The 12,075-nt window shown below is 39.1% G+C and overlaps 1 protein-coding gene across 1 annotated transcript in view; it reads right to left on the minus strand.

Moving 5' to 3' along the window:
- GDPD2 (glycerophosphodiester phosphodiesterase domain containing 2) overlaps positions 1 to 9,450 on the minus strand; it is a 71,483-nt gene extending 62,033 nt beyond the window's left edge. Inside the window, exon 1 of the mRNA XM_063432187.1 lies at positions 9,424 to 9,450. The gene's annotated coding sequence lies outside the window, so the exon portion shown is untranslated. The remainder of the gene's footprint in view (positions 1 to 9,423) is intronic.
- Between the last annotated feature and the right edge of the window lie 2,625 nt (positions 9,451 to 12,075).

Genomic DNA, 12,075 nt, shown 5'->3' on the forward strand with positions numbered 1-12,075 from the left:
CACACACACACTAACAGACACAAATTAACACACACACACAGTCAGACACACTAACATTAACATATATATATATTATTTTTTATTTAACCTCCCCCCCAGCCTCCTTACCTTTGGGAATGCTGGGGGGGGTCTCTTCCTCCCTGGTGGTCCAGTGGCTGCTGGGCGGGCGGCACTGGCGGGCTATCTGTTGGGCGGGTGGGCGGCTGGCGAGGGAGCACTTCCTCTGAGCTGTTTGCTCAGCTCCCTCGCGCGCCGCAGAGTGAGGCTGAGAGCCGGAAGATGACGTCAGCATGTCAGTTAGCCGCAAGGCTAACAAGGCATTTGCCCTGGGCATTTGGGGGCGGCGTTTTTTGCCGCCCCCTGGAAAATGCCGTCCAAGGCAAATGCCTTGTTTGCCTCGCGGCTAAAACGTCCCTGGTGTGTATGTCGTCCAGTTACTGGGGGAATGGGCTATATCCACCAGCCAGCGCTTTCCTTCCAGCTCCAGAGGATTCTCAGCATTGCAGCTCCGCTACAAATTGGCTTAAACATAATAACTTCACTTAATAAAACTCAAATTAAGAATGTTCTCTTCTTAATAATATTCTAATTAATGTAAAAGTAAATAGTACAGGAGAAGGAAGAAGCTAAATATGAATAGGCTGAGGAGAATAAGGGATAAAAAATAAAGAAGAACTGTGTTTAGTTATGCTGCAATACTGAATTTGTGAAAAATCTTTAGGATACACGGTAGAAGAATTAACCACCTTGTTCTGCTTTTTTTTTTTTGCCTCATACTCAATCTCCTCCCTGTGTGTACAATTTTTGTACATCGATATTAGGTTTATTGAGTCATACCTAATAGTCATTGATAGTTGTGGGATAGCTATCCTTGACAATATTTGTCTTTTTTATTAATTGTATTCTGATTTTAATAACATTTTTGTGTTTATATATGTTGTTTTGGTTTTTATATGCCATCGTGACTATGGATACCTACTATTGCTTTGGTGCAGTAATGCCTCTTCCACTGAGCGGTACAGTTCGGGTCGGTTCGGTCTGGTACGCTATTTTGAGTGTTTCCATTATAAAAGTGGCCCAAATAACCGAACCAAACCGCATCATTCCTGGGCCCCCTTCAGATGTAGGGCCGTAGGAAATGGTACAGTACCGTTAGGGCGGACACTATACAATCCATTGACTGCCGGACAGGAAAACGTCAATGCTCACGACAAATGACATGCTAGGCATTTGGTCTAAACCCTGCATGCCCCCTGGCGGTCTGACTTGCAGTGGAAACACTTACCTGAATAAGCTGGACCATTCTAACCCTTCCGAACCATACCGACCCGAACCATACCACTCAGTAGAAACGAGGCATTAGATGATTCATCGGTTATCAATAAACGTGCAGAGACTAAACTCCCCACAAAAGAGAGGTTTTCTATATAACACACTCCTAGAGATCAGAAGATAAGATTCCTTGGAACTTCAAGAAATTTCCATATACTTTATACCTTAAAAATCTAAATAAAAGGTGGTGTTACTATAATAATATCTAGTACAGTTAAATATGAATACATATATCATAAAAGCGACCCAGAAGGAAGGTATATTATTCCAGTCTGTCAAATTAATGGACACTATTTCACACTGGTAAATATATACCTCCCTAATAAAGCTCCTGTTAGAACAGGAGCTTAAATATGTTAGTTCCTGTTAGGAAATGTTTTCTGTTATTAGCTGATGACTTTAATTGTGTAGCCGACCCCATGCAGGACAAATTATTATTTGTAGATCAGAAGTTAGACAAAAGTGTAGTAAAACCATCTATTTCCCTTAATAAATTATGTAGAAAGTTTGACTTACATGACAGTTGAGACTTTTCCATCCGTAGAAACAAGATTTTACATAGATCAAAAGTGCATGGTTCCTCACCAAGACTTGATATGTGTTGGTTAGATACCTGTCTAATCAAACTTATAAAAAATATTGTAAATCAAAGACAATACTTGGTCAGATCATGATTTGTTAAAGGGACACTGTAGGCGCCCAAACCACTTCAGCTCATTGAAGTGGTCTGGGTACAGTGTCCCTATTGCCTTTAGTGCTGCAATGTTAAACAATTGCAGTCACATGAGTGCTTCATCGTTTGAAACAGACCTCTGGTCCAGTATCTGACACTGGACGTCCTCATTTTTCTCCATAGGAAAGCATTTAATTAAGTTCTTAACAGTTTTAGAGATACAAAAGTAGGCGAAGACCCTACTGAGAGTGACTGCAAACCAGATCATATCTTCGTCCCTAAGAAAATAGGAAATTATTCTTAATATCTCGATCACTAATAGTGAGTGGTGCCAATTCTTCTCTAGAAATAAAAAAAAAAGACAATCCACTCCACACAAGGTGGTATTTAGTGTCTGCACGATTAGCCAAGATGTCATCAGTACATACAGCAATTTGTGAGAGATGCTGAAAAGGAAGGACCCGTCTTATACATTTAGTGGGGCTGTCCTCACATAAGGTATTTTTTGGAGAAGGTTTATGATCTGATTTTGTCCTATTGCACATTGTTTAATGGCAGACAGACAATGGAAACAGTTTAGTTTCCCTTGTGAGTGTCAACTTAAAAAAACAATTATTTCAGTTAGAAAATGAAATATATTATTCTCTATATTTACAATAACATTTTAGTCTCTCAGTTGTACGATGACTTGATTAAAGGGGCAAAAAAACACTCTTGTTCCTCTACTGCACAGCCAAATTATTTTTTGCATTACAATAAAAATTATAGTAAGGTTCATTATAACCCATGATGGTTGATATTGCTTTGTATGTCATGTGTACTTAGTCATAATGTCTTTGTTACATGTTACATGTTTTGTCAATTAAGTGTACATAAAAAAATTCTATCAATAAAATATAAACTTATTTAAAAAAAACTTTAAAAAAACAACAAATTTTGGTCAATTTAAATTAACTTTTTAATACATAAAAAGTGAAAAACGTGGATGATTTCCAATCATAGGTGGTCATTTCATTGTATCGGGTTTAGGCTTAACCCTTGAGTACAGTGAGAAATAAGAAATAAGACTATAAATTTGATTGGCCAACATAGGTCCACAAACGTGTAACACAAACAGTTAAAATTTATGAAAAGCACCATAGAACAAACAAACAAACCAAAGGTTTGTAAACCTTTTGATGAAACTTTTCTTCAAAGGATAGTAATGCTTGCTTAAAGGAATACTATAGGGTCATGAGCACAAACTATACGATAGGGTCAGGAACACAAACATGTATTCCTGACCCACTAGTGTTAAAACCACCATCTAGCCCCCCTGTTCCCCCTTAACCTCCTAAATATAGTAAAATCTTACTTTTGTTCAAGTCTGCAGCTGCTTGCTCTGCCCCTGGTCTGCCTACTTGGCTGACATCATAAGTGTTAAACTCAGCCAATCAAAATGCTTTCCCATAGGATTGGTTTAGACTGCCAAGAAGGCAAATCAGGGGGCAGAGTCAGCACAAGCCAAACACATCCCTGACCAATCAGTATCTCCTCATGCAGAGGGTGGAGACAATGAATGGCAGTGCTGCTCACTGTGCAGCACTGCCCCTGGAAGCAACTCTAGTAGCCATCTGAGGAGTTGCCAGTGGAGTTATCACTAGGCTGTAATGTAAACACTGCATTTTCTCTGAAAAGACAGTGTTTACCACGAAAATCCCTGAAGGGAATGATTCTACTCACCAGAACAAATACAATAAACTGTAGTTATTCTGGGGACTATAGTGTCCCTTTAAATTAACATAAAGTTAATCAACCAGAAGATAGTTAAGATGGAGACATTGGAGGGTTTCACTGTAGTCCGAATGCCTCTAGTCTGGATTAGCAAAAATAATCTTTGTTTTTACATTTTTTTTTCAGTGCATAAAGAAAGTGCCAGCATTGTGTAGACATGTCAACAGGGGTATATAAGATGATAAACATGACAAAGTGTTCCATGAAATGTCGCACTGACTGCACCGTTAAAATAGAAAATAGAAAAAGAAGAATGTTGTGCAAAATTGAAATACACAAACTATACCTTGTTATGTGTATTGACTTTTTGCACAATATTTATCAGGCTAGTGAGACATGTCTATGTGCTCATCGGACTAAAGATTGAGTAAGAGCAAGAGCAAGAGCAGAAGGAAAATACATGTAGCGTTAGTCTTACTATCGCATGCAATACTCTGGGTAAAACAAAATAAACTGAAATGCCACATGATTAACGTAATAAAAAGAGAATGAAGAGAAATATGGGTCTCTGCAGTACTAGGTATTAATTGCATGGATGGAGTGTCTGCCTCCAGTCACCCTACGCCGCATGTAGGCCACAATATTATGTCTATCTCTATGTCGGATACTGCTTCGCCACTTGTTGCTATCCACACTGTCAGGATAGCCAAACTCCAGATATGCCAAGATAGGTCGGTCTATTCTTACAGTTCTCCTCACCACTGCAATCCCAGGCTGAAGTAGGAACCATTTCCTTACGTTATGCAAGATTGAAAGCCCGCAGGTTCTCATAGACAGGGGGAGACTGAATGGCAGAGTGGATGCTTCTCCACGTGGGCCCCCAAACCGGAGTAGGGACAATGTGCTGGAGCTGTTTCATACAGCAGCTGTGGGACAAGCTTGTTGAGGCAGCAAAAATGAAGGCATATACAGCGCCAGAACTCCTGACACAGCCCATCAAACTTAGCCTGAATGCATTCTGAGTGGTCTCAGAGCTTGCAGGTGACTTATCCACTCCTGCAGAGAGCTTTCACAGTGGGGACCAAAATATCCCCCACTGGTCCAAAGTGGTGGGGGGATATGTGACTATGATAAAGTAGCTGTGAGCTACCTCCCCATGCCAGTAGGCCGACAGACACGGTACGTCGCTGACCAAGGCATGGAAATTGCTTGCAGAGCTTCTTGAACCAGTAATGCCTGCTTCATTAATGCTTCGCTGTGAGCCAGAGCTACAGGAAAACACGTCTGGTCATCTTAAGAGTCAGGCTCCACACCCCCAGCAAAAATAATCTTTATCATCCAGGGTCATTGAGGCCGTACAATCAGGACATTATTCACAAGATTTACTAATGCAATCTCTGAATGGATCTGAAGGTAGTCTGGATTTCAGCCTGCCTGCTGCTGAGTAAGTGATTGCGGGTGGCAATCACTACTGAAATGGTTTGGAATATTGCTGTTAAAAGGTGCCAGAGCCACCTTGGACCTACCTATACCCACTATCTGTATGTGCATATCCAGACTAGACATTAATCTATAGGGACCCGCATCTCCCTAACCTGTATGCCACCCAACACTACAAAAACCACATAAGTCAAATAATCACAACTACTGGCAGGCCGTGGCATACACACACACTGAGCAATGAACGTGACGGTTTAGATTATTACATTTATATACAACTCTGTGACTCATCTTTTTAGAATGCGACTTCATTAATTACCTACAAAAATTGTGCAAGTACAAATGTATACCTCATTGTAATGTATGCCTGAATAGCATGAGGATTGCCTTTGGGGTACCCCGTGTAAGTCTGTTACTTCATTTGCACTGCAAAAATAAAGAATTTTAAAAGAAAAAAGGTGCCAGAGCTGTAGGGTTTATGGTGTATGGAGTGTACCTTTAACTCACACCCATCATGAAGCAGGTGTGGGTATGTCTATTACATAGTGACACACACACACTGACAGACACATTCACTGACAAACACACTTATAAATACACACTCACTGACAGAGACACAGACACACACTCTCAATGACAGACACACAAACCTCACTGATTTTAAACACACGGCCTCCTCCGGGGCCCCTTGTTACAGGCCACACCATCTAGATGACAAGTGAATGTAAATATCAGTGTGTGTTTCAAATAAGTGTGCCTGTCACTGTGAGTGTGTGTTGGATTACAAAATGGGGTGGAACTTATAGTTGGAGAGGTGGAGTCATTGCCATAAAAAGTAGACAGGTCATTTGCAAAGTTGTAAGTAAGTAAGATGATCACACCCACCTGGGTCACAAAAACAAAAATTCTGTACCCAGGCGTCTGTGACCCCAGGATCGTCCCTAACAATACTGGACAGTTACTGAAGTCGTCTAAATAATGGGCTTCCGGCCCAAGATCTTGTTGCTATCCCTGATGCACAAGCACAGAAAATAAGGGAACTGGGAGCATACCCATAAAATGCATTTCTCAGTAGTGGTGCTACCTTAGAGACCAAAATTAATACAAAATACAGTAACAGCCACAAGGAGCATAGAGTGTTCTGCAGATGGCTCGCACTGCAGTGATCCATGACATCGCTACAGAGTGGCCCACAAGGGAGCTGTGTGTAGAACCCATGCTTCATTTGTAAAAATACTCCTCATTCCTCTGCCATGCCATGGCTGTCCATCTAGTAAAAGTAATTTAAATTAAATCAATAAATAAAAAGATAATTAAAGAAAGTATGAGAACAGGGAGAGAATAATGGACAACAGAAGTGAGAATTGAGTGAGAGATGGTAGGCACTGGGGTGACAGTACTGAAGAAGAAAAAGGAATGTTATTGAGATAATTTTGGCATTAGGCAGACACTGATAAAGAAGAGGGGGAATGGAAGATAGAACAGAAAAAAGGGTGCCCCTTGGTTGGGAGTTCAGCAAAAGAAGAGAGGCAATGGAAGTGAGAATTAAGATAAGGGTGACACTTTAGGGGGCATTGAAAAAGAAGAGCAGCTCTCCATCAATTACGTTTTGAAAAAGAAGATGTCCTATTCATCAATTACGTTTATTATTCACCTAAGTTCCTATATGTAAATATATAACATAATTTAAAATTTTCTCCCAGAACCATCAGTTAATAAAATACTGTAAATATTGACAAAATTAAATCACAAATTCTTTATTTGCACAACTTTGTTTTTGGTTTTCATTAATATTCACTCTGCAAAAATATGTGTATACTTCCTACTGCAAACAGGACATCTGTATTAATTCACAAATTGTGGTCAGCAGTAAATGAGAGTTCATTTTATACAAAGCCTCTTTCTTACTCCAGTTAAAATTTTGGAATCAGCAGCACAAACCCCATATGCAATCCAACCAAATTCACACAAACTGTCAAATCAACCACTCATTCACCACAGCCATATATACAATACAAATAATGTCTGCTGAAAATGGTTGTCCAAACAGAGAAATTTGGCTTTGGGTGCATAGAAAACCACGGCTTTTTGTCAAGCTGCTTGAAAACCTTTTGACAAAAATTAGAGATTGCCTCAAATGATATCCCTTCATCATAACATTGCAATAGGTTACATAGCAGGAAAGAGACATGCAGCCATCAAGTTTAGCCCTTCTCACATTTATTTTTGCTGTTGATCCAAAAGAAGGCAAAAAAAATAGTCTGAAGCACATCTAATATGGCAACAAACTAGGGAAATATCCTTCTTAACCTGAAAATAGCAGAATCTGCTTAGAAAATAGCATATCTGCTTAGATCAAGAAGCCCTACTAATTAAAAATGATATCCCTGTATATTATTTTTTGCATGTATTCATCCAATTGCTGGTTAAACATCAGTATAGACTCTGATAGAACCACCTCCTCAGGCAGAGAATTCCACATCCGTATTGTTCTTACTGTATAAAAAGTAAAAACCTTCCTTTGCCTTACACTAAATCTCTTTTCTTCTAGTCTAAATGCACAATCTTGTGTTATATGTCCTGTTTAGGAATAGATTTCCAGACAATGGTTTGTATTGGCCCTGAATATATTTGTATAACGCTATCATATCAACCCTGTTTATCTAAGCTAAAAAGATTTAAATTTGTTAACATTTATTCATTAACCTTGTTAAAGGACCACTATAGGCACCCAGACCACTTCAGCTTAATTAAGTGGTCTGGGTGCCAGGTCCATCTAGGATTAACCCTTTCTGCTGTAAACATAGCAGTTTCAGAGAAACTGCTATGTTTACATATGGGTTAATACAGCCTCTAGTGGCTGTCTCATTGACAGCCGCTAGATGCGCTTCCGCGCTTCACACTGTGATTTTAACAGTGAGAAGACGCCAGCGTCCATAGGAAAGCATTGAGGGAGGAGGGAGGAGAGTCCCAGCGCCGAGGGAGCCCGGCGCTGGAAAAAAGGTAAGGGATTAACCCCTTTCTCCCCCTTCAGCACCACGGGAGTGGGACCCTAAGGGTGGGGGCACCCTGAGGGCACTATAGTGCCAGGAAAACGAGTTTGTTTTCCTGGCACTATAGTGGTCCTTTAATTTTGTAGCCATCCTCTGCACTTTTTCTAGTTGTAAGTGGGTTTATTACACGGAGTGTCCCATTCTATTTAAAGGAGACCTAATGAATAATGCCCAACAGGGCAGCCAATGAGTGACTCGCCATTCACAAAACTGGCTATGGAAAAGGTCTGTTTCTTTCCAAACAAGTTTTGTGAATTAGAAGTCACTGATTGACTCCCAGCGAATCAGCAGTGCCCCTGTCCAGCCGCACTCTGCGCTTCCTGAAATTTTAGAAGCCGGATGCAGACAGGGGAGAAGCTGAGATTACTTGCTGGGGGCAACTTTGTTTTTTAAACCGTTTAACCCCTGAAGGTAAAAATGTACTCTGGGCCTCTTGGCACCATAACAACTTCACTTAGATGAGGCTGTTTTGATGCATGCAGTGTTTCTTTAATATACGATGAGAGACAAGGAGTTAGAGTTAACTAACACATATATGATACATTTTATGTCTGTTTGCAAACTAAATATCAGTCACGGCTACAGTGTCTGTGGATAAAACTAACTTTTCTTATGGAGCTTTTTTTTTTTAGACAAACTGCAGTTTTAAAGAAGTCTGTGCAGGGTTCCATATCAATGAAAGTCTCTGCACAGGATTCAGTGTTTAGAAGCATTAAAGGGACCATATTTTTGGCACCTCTCATTGTTATATAGTTATGGATGCCAAACCCACATATATCCTTGGACACACCATGTCATCATGATGGTAGACAACACATGACAATGCTGTCCTGTAGTATGTAGAATTTATATGCTGCAGGATTCCTGATTGATATTACCTAGTTTACTACCTGCAGCATTTGAATTCTACATTGTGCAGAGAGCACTCCCCACGTTCCCCATCAGTTTGTATAAGTTTTTTATATAGCCATCATTTAAAATGTTAAAAAAAAAAAAACGAAACATTAAGCTCTCCTTAACATTGTTACTAATTGTGAACAGCAGCACATTACAGAATGTGTTGGTGGCTAGAGGTACAATTTACAGTAACCCAGCACTCCATCCAGCCCCCAAAAGTAAGTTTTAATATCTTAGCATGTTCCTGTGCCAGCCAGGACTGCATGCAGTGTGTTAGCTGTTAGGTAACACCTATTTGGGAGCTAATCCCCATACCTGTTAAGGATCCTCTCCGTTCATGGCAGCTGCTTACAATCCTGGCCTTTACAGGTTTTGTATCTTTAGCTCTACGTGTCTTTCATCACAAGTCCCAAACTTTCTTCTCCAACTTCATGTCTTTTCACTCTTATGTGTGAATTTTCCTCTCCAATCCTGGTCCTGGAGCAGACCGTGCGTTTTGGATGAACATGGTAAAGAGACACCTAGTGGTGTATTGGTCATACTACAAGGAAAACAACCTACATAAAGCAGCTAACAAGATTTTACTTTGCTCTCAAATTCTCATCACCGATATAATTTCGTTTATAGTATTCCATGATAAAGTTTATACCCAGACACAGTGAACATCACAAACCGGTGGCTTACTTTAAAAAAAATATATATGTACATATATTTAAATACTATTAATTGCTTGTAGATTTCCAAGATTGTTTTTCCTACATTTAGCAATTAATAATAGTATATTTCTATCGTTTTATAAAGGTTATAAGCCTAGATTTTGTGAGAACTGATTTCCACATTTTTGATCAACAGAGCATGGGAATGTAACGTAGCTGGAGATACAGTTTTTTTAAAACTGATATTTTGGCCTGTATTTTAGAAACTGGGTTTTCAAATCCCTGTTTAGTGAATAAACCCCAAATATGATACATTGATGACATCCACCCCAGTAGCTTCCACCTTATGTTTGTCAGATTGCGTTCACAAATCCACCATAGTTTTCTGAACACATATTGCTGCACTTTAAATGTCACTTTAAATCACTATCACTCTAAAATGTCATGGTCATAGACATTGCCAGTGACAAGGCTGTGAGACTTGGATCTATTCTTTACAGTTGGTGGAGGGAGCAGGAGGAAATAAGTGTTTTTTTATTATTATTATTATTATTATTTCTTTCACATCAATCAGCTGCTTCCTCAAGCGGCCACCTTTTATAAAAAGATATGTCAGTATTCTAGTGCTCTGTCATGCTACTTTAGGGCGAGGTGGTGTTGTACCCCCAGGTAATAGTCAGGAAGTTGTACTGGAAAACAGAAGTTTGCTGCACACCCATGACAGAATTGCATGTAAAACCTGGGTGTGCAGTATGTGCTTGTTATTATATGATATAATAGGCATAACTGAAACATGGTGGGATGAGACACATGACTGGGCAGTTAACTTAAATGGCTACATGTTATTTAGGAAGGATAGGAAAAACAAGAAGGGTGGTGGGGTATGTTTGTTTGTCAACCATGATTTAAAACCAAATCTTAAGCAAATGGAATGCGATGAGGAAAATGTGGAAGCTTTATGGGCAAATATGTGCTTGGGGGAAAAGAAGGGAAACTAACTATTGGTTGGGATATGTTATAAACCACCTAATGTTAATATTGATGAGGAACAACAGCTGTTTGAGCAAATTGAGAAAGCTGCAAATCTGGGTAACACTTTAATTATTGGAGATTTTAATTACCCGGACATACATTGGGAGAGAGGGACTAGTAGCTCAGCAAAGGGAATTAGGTTTTTAAACTTGTTAAATTACACCTTCATGTCACAACTTGTACAAGCACCAACTAGAATGGACGCTTGTCTGGACCTGGTTTTAACAAACAACATTGATCTTTTGACCAACATTCAAGTAGGTGATCACTTGGGAAATAGTGATCACAATATAGTGTCCTTTGAAATAAACTCAAAAAAACAAAAGCACATGGGGTATACTAAAACATATAATTTTAAAAAGGCCAATTTCAATAAGTTAAGGGCAGCTTTACAATATATTGACTGGCATAAACTCTTTAGTGAAAAGAACACTGAGGATAAATGGATCATCTTCCAACAAATATTAGAAAGGTACATTTCTATGTACCATTGGGAAATAAATATAAAAGAAACAAATTAAAACCAATATGGCTTAGTAGAGAAGTAAAACAAGAGATTAAAAATAAGAAAAGGGCATTTAAAGCATTTAAATCGGACAAATCAGATGCATCTTATAAAAGATATAAGGATTCAAATAATGCGTGCAAAAAGGCAATTAGATTTGCTAAAACTTCAAAATGAAAAAATGATACCTAAAGAAAGCAAAACCAACCCCAAAGCATTTTTTAAGTACATAAATTCTAAAAATGAAAGTGTAGGTACACTAAAAACTGAAACGGGTGTGTTAGTTAATGAAGACCAGGAAAAGGCAGGAATTTTAAATAACTATTTCTCCTCCGTATATATTAAGGAAGAACCCATGGCAATAGATGTGCAAATGATTGCTACTAAAAACTTGCTACTAAAAACTTGCAGAATAATTGTAATTGGTTAACGCAAGACAAGGTGCTGCAGCAACTAAAGAAAGTTAATATAAACAAAGCTCCAGGGCCTGACGGTATCCATCCACGAGTACTTAAGGAACTAAGTGTAGAAATAAGTGAATCTCTGTTTTTAATCTTTCAAGATTCTTTTCTTATAGGAAGTGTTCCGGAGGATTGGAGGAAGGCAGATGTGGTTCCTATATTCAAAAAGGGTTCAAAAACATTGCCTGGAAATTATAGACCTGTGAGCTTAACTTCTGAGGCTGGGCAAATATTTGAAAGGTTATTAAGGGATAATATTCAAGAATTCCTTGAGAAGAACATGGTTATCAGAAACAATCAGCACGGTTTTATG

This window comes from Pelobates fuscus, chromosome 9 (assembly GCF_036172605.1).
Source record: "Pelobates fuscus isolate aPelFus1 chromosome 9, aPelFus1.pri, whole genome shotgun sequence".
Taxonomy (NCBI): domain Eukaryota; kingdom Metazoa; phylum Chordata; class Amphibia; order Anura; family Pelobatidae; genus Pelobates; species Pelobates fuscus.